Raw genomic sequence first — 5,605 nt, forward strand, 5'->3', positions numbered from 1 at the left:
AGGGGACGGCCGGCCTCTGGACTTGCTTCCCTCCCACCTTGTAACTTTGGTTTGTCTACCACGCGGATTTGTCCTCTTTGTCTGATCTGTGTTTTTTGTGTCCTTCTGTTCCTACTGTTTGTGTCCATTTCTACTCTCCCCATGGGTCAAAGACTAACTACCCCCCTAAGTCTGACTTTAGATCACTGGCAAGATGTCTCAGGCCAGGCCCACAGTGAAATGATGGATGCCCTGAAGAAGAAATGGCGTATATTCTGTTCCTCGGAATGGCCTGCTTTCGAAGTGGGCTGGCCGAGGGACGGCACTTTTAACCTTACAACTATCTTGCAGGTCGAAGCCCGAATTCTCCAGCCAGGATCACTGGGCCACCCTGACCAGGCTCCCTATATTCTCACTTGGGAAAGCCTGAGCCGCACTCCTCCTCCTTGGGTCAAGCCCTTCCTCTCACCTCCTCCTCCGGGCCCCTGCCCAGCACCCCTGCCTTCCCATGTCCCCCTCATTCCCACACCCTCAGCCCCTCCTTCAACCTCTTCTCTGTTCCCCTTGACGGAGTCCCGAACTCCTGATCATAGGCCCAAAGCTCCCCTCATCCTGCCAGATGCCCAAGAGGATCTCCTCCTAGGACCTCCTCCCCCATACCTTAATCCCCAGCCAGCAGCACCCCAACTCCCGGCACCTGCACCTGGCCAGGGACCCCCATCCCCAAGCTCCACCTCGGTGCCAACCACCAGAGGCCCTCGAGACCCATCACCACCATCCACCCGACTGTGACCCCGCAGAGATAGAATGCCGGAAGAACCTGACAGCTCTGGAGTCTCCCAGGCTTTTCCTCTCTGGTTGATGGGGGGGAGGGCTCTATCAATACTGGCCCTTCTCCTCTGCAGATCTTTATAATTGTAAAACACATAAGCGATCCTTTTCGTAGGACCCACAAGCCTTGACAGGTCTTATTGAATCCATCCTCATCACCCACCAACCCACATGGGACGACTGCCAGCAACTCTTACACACTCTCCTCACAACTGAGGGGAGACAAAGAGTCCTCCTAGAAGCCAGGAAAAACGTGCAGGGACAAGATGGCAGGCCTACCCAACTCCCCAATGAAATAGAGGAAGTCTTTCCCTTAACCAGACCAAAGGATTGGGACATCAACACGGCAGCCGGTAGGGACCGTCACCGTCTCTATCGCCAGACTCGGTTGGTGGGTCTCAAAGGGGCAGGGAGATGCCCCACGAATTTGGCTAAGGTACGTGCAGTAGTTCAGGGATTGGAAGAAACACCGGCAGGCTTCTTAGAATGCCTGATTGAGGCCTACAGGATATACACCCCTTTTGACCCCCAGGCCCCAGATAGGGAGGCCAAGGTAATCATGTAATTCATTGGACAGTCGGCACCTGACATATATGTACAAAACTACAATGCCCTGAGGGGTTGCAGAGATATACCCTTCAAGACCTAGTAAAGGAAGCAGAAAAGATTTTTAACAAGAGGGAAACTCCAGAGGAGAAGGAAGAAAGATTGCGAAAGTTACAGGAAGACGGGGAGGACAAGAGAGATAAAAAGCGAAACCTGGAGCTGACAAAGATTTTGGCCACAGTGGTAGTTCAGAAAACAGAAGCTAGACCAGGATAGACAGGGAACCTGGGAGACAGAAGGAGAACGAGGGTGGAGAGAGACCGATGTGCTTACTGCAAGGAAAAAGGGCATTGGGTCAAGGATTGCCCCAAGAACCCCAGACGGAAGCCCATCCCTGTTCTCTCTTTGGGAGGAGAAGATTAGGGCAGTCAGGGCCAGGACCCCCCCCCCTTGAGCCCAGGGTAACCCTTAATGTAGGGGGGCAGCCCGTAACCTTTTTAGTAGATACGGTAGCTCAACACTCAGTCCTGACCCAGACTCATGGACCGCTGAGTTCCCGGACTGCTTGGGTTCAGGGTGCCGCTGGAGGAAAGCTACACCAATGGACAACAGAACGAAAGGTCCATCTGAGCACTGGACATGTGACCCACTCCTTCCTGCTTGGCCAGAATGTCCCTACCCCCCTGCTGGGGAGAGACCTCCTTTCCAAGGGAGGAGCCCACATTCACTTCCATCAGGATGGGGCCACAGTTACGGGAAAGGATTGCCCCTCCAGATACTAACTCTATGACTGGAGGATGAACATAGGCTTTTGGAAGACTCCTCTCCCCCCTTGCCACCCATGGAAACTAGTTGGCTGGAAAAATATCCTCAAGCTTGGGCTGAAGCAGCAGGCATAGGACTGGCCAAAAAGCAGCCCCCGTTGATAATCAGTCTCAAGCCCTCGGCCACCCCCGTGGCCATCAAGAAATATCCCATAAGCCATGAAGCTAGAGAAGGAATCAGACCGCACATTAATAGACTATTACGCCAGGGCATCCTCAGACCCTGCCAAAGCCCCTCTCCTTCCTGTAAAAAAAAAAAAAAAAAAAAAAAAAAAAAAAACAAACAAACAAACAAAAAAAAACCAGGCACGGGGGCCTACAGGCCGGTACAGGACCTCCGGGAAGTCAATCGGAGGACTGGGGATATCCATCCAACGGTACCCAATCCCTATAATCTGCTGAGTATGCTGCCCCCCCCCCTGAGCCATGTCTGGTACATGGTATTAGACCTTAAAGATGCATTCTTTTGCCTCAGACTGAGCCCACAGAGCCAGCCCCTGTTTGCATTTGAATGGAAGGACCCAGAGACTGGGTTTTCCGGCCAACTCACATGGACATGACTGCCTCAAGTGTTTAAGAATTCATCCACCCTCTTCGATGAAGCCCTACACCAGGATTTAGTGGATTTCCGGGTCCATAACCCTAACGTAATTTTACTCCAATATGTAGATGACCTTCTCTTGGGAGCAGAGACTGAGCAGGACTGCCTTCAAGGTACTGGGGCCCTACTGCAAAATCTGGGAGAATTAGGATACCGGGCATCAGCAAAGAAGGCCCAACTCTGTTAAGAACAGGTCACCTATTTGGGATACCGGCTCCAGGGAGGTCAGAGATGGCTGACGGAGGGGCGGAAACGGGGTAGCTCTGATCCCACCACCCAAAAACCCCCAAGAGGCATGTGAGTTCCTAGGCAGTGCAGGGTTCTGCCGCCTTTGGATTCCGGGTTTTGCAGAGTTGGCAGCCCCGTTATACCCCCTAACCAAGACTAACACCCCTTTTGCATGGACAGAACAACATCAAAAGGCCTTTGATAAAATCAAAAGAGCCTTGCTATTGGCTCCAGCGCTGAGCCTCCCTGATGTAAACAAGCCTTTCACCCTTTATGTGGATGAAAAGGCAGGAATGGCAAAAGGGGTCTTAACACAGCAGCTCCGGCCATGGAAAAGACCCATAGCATACTTTTCCAACAAGTTAGACAATGTGGCCACAGGATGACCCCCTTGCCTCCGGGTGGTGGCTGCAATAGCAGTCTTGATCAAGGACACAGATAAACTGACTCTGGGTCAGCCACTTACGGTAATGGCCCCTCATGCAATTGAGACTATAATCTGGCAGCCCCCTGACCCATGGTTTTCAAATGCACGAATGACCCATTATCAGGCTCTACTCCTTAATCCAGACAGGCTGAAATTCGGGACAACCATGTCCCTGAACCCAGCCACTCTTCTTCCGGAAGCCGATGCAGACACTGCCCTGCCCCATGACTGCCACCAGATCCTGGCAGAGACCTGCAGAACCAGAGAAGACCTAATGGACCAACCGCTGCCCGGAGCCGACCATACTTGGTTCACAGACGGGAGCAGTTTCTTGCAAAATGGCATACGACGAGCCAGAGCAGCGGTGGTAGATGGACGAACCACAATATGGTCCAGTGCATTGCCACCAGGAACGTCTGCCCAAGGAGCAGAGTTCATCGCTCTAACCCAAGCACTCAAGATGGCAGAGGGCCACAAAGTTAACATCTACACAGATAGCCGCTATGCCTTCGCCACTGCCTACATACATGGAGAAATTTACCGAAAATGAGGCCTATTGACCTCTGCAGGAAAGGACATCAAAAACAAGACTGAAATCCTGGATCTTTTGCAGTCTCTCTTTCTGCCACAGAAGCTGAGAATCATGCACTGCCCGGGACACCAGAAAGGAAATGACCTGATAGCCAAGGGGAACCAGATGGCTGATGAGGAGGCCAGAAAAGCAGCTTTGGGACCACAGATTCTCCCCTTAAAGACTTCTGATCCAGCCCACATACACCACAGGAATTTGAGTACACTGACCAGGACTTAAAAACAGTCCAGGCAAAATTCTACTACCCCAGATAGAGGCTAAAGAGCTTTTGTCCCAGCTACATCAATGGACCCATCTCGGAAGCAAGAAGCTCAAAATCTTCCTATAGCGAGAAGAACATACCTATTATATTCATAACCTCAACACCCTCCTCCAGCAGATCACTACCACCTGTGTTCCTTGTGCAAAGGTAAACGCTGGGTGATGCAAGCTGCTGGAGGGAATCAGAGACAGAGGGGAACGGCCAGGGACCCACTGGGAGGTTGATTTCACGGAGATCAAACCTGGTATTTTTGGGAACAGGTATCTTCTAGTTTTCATAGACACTTTTTCAGGATGGACTGAGGCTTTTCCTACTAAGCGTGAGACTGCCCAAGTGGTGGTCAAGAAAATACTAGAGGAAATCTTCCCGCAGTTTGGACTGCCTAAGGTAATAGGGTCCAACAATGGACCCACCTTTGTCTCCCAGGTAAGTCAGTTGGTGGCCAAAATATTGGGGATTAATTGGAAGCTACATTGTGCATATAGACCCCAAAGCTCAGGACAGGTAGAAAGAATGACTAGAACAATTAAAGAGACCCTAAATTGACCATAGAGACTGGCACTAGAGACTGGGTGCAGCTCCTGCCTATGGCACTGTTCTGGGTCTGGAACACACCCTCGATACATGGGCTTACACCCTTTGAGATCTTATTCGGAGGACCTCCACCCATAATGAACACGCTCCCCCCAGATCTTAACCACATCACTGATTCCCAACCCCTCCAGGCCTGGCTGCGTGCTCTTCAGATTATTCAGAACCAGATCTGGAAGCTGCTGGCTGCAGCATACCAGGCCAGAGGCCCTGTCATACCGCACCCATTCCAGATTGGGGACTTGGTATACATCAGGCATCACCAGTCCAAGACTCTGGAGCCTCGCTGGAAGGGACCTTACACCGTGTCCCTGACAACCCCCACGGCACTCAAGGTGGACAGAATCGCAACATGGGTCCATGCCTCACACATCAAGAAGGCCTGCGCCATCGGAGATCAGAAGAGGGACGAGACACAGGGATGGCGACTACAATGCACCCAAAACCTGCTCAAGCTAAGATTTTCCTGCAATGCCTAATTGTTTTGCTTTGCGTACTGTTCCCCCATTTCCCGACCCCTATTAAGGGGAACCCACATGCCCTTCAGCAGTTGATCTGGCAAGTGATTTCCCAGATGGGTGAGGTTGTCTGGTCCACCTCTGGCTATTATCCACCTGGCACCTGGTGGCCTAGCCTCACCCCTGATTTTTGTCAACTGGCCGCTGGACTGGAAACTTGGGACATTCCTACTTTTGGCGCGGACTCCCTTATGAAAACAATGCCT

General features: G+C 51.8%; 1 pseudogene; it reads left to right on the forward strand.

The window, feature by feature from the left end:
* Positions 1–222: 222 nt before the first annotated feature.
* On the forward strand, positions 223–5,360 carry LOC127220159 (uncharacterized; annotated as a pseudogene).
* The last annotated feature ends 245 nt before the right edge of the window (positions 5,361–5,605 follow it).

This window comes from Phodopus roborovskii, unplaced genomic scaffold, assembly GCF_943737965.1.
Source record: "Phodopus roborovskii unplaced genomic scaffold, PHOROB, whole genome shotgun sequence".
Lineage (NCBI taxonomy): Eukaryota > Metazoa > Chordata > Mammalia > Rodentia > Cricetidae > Phodopus > Phodopus roborovskii.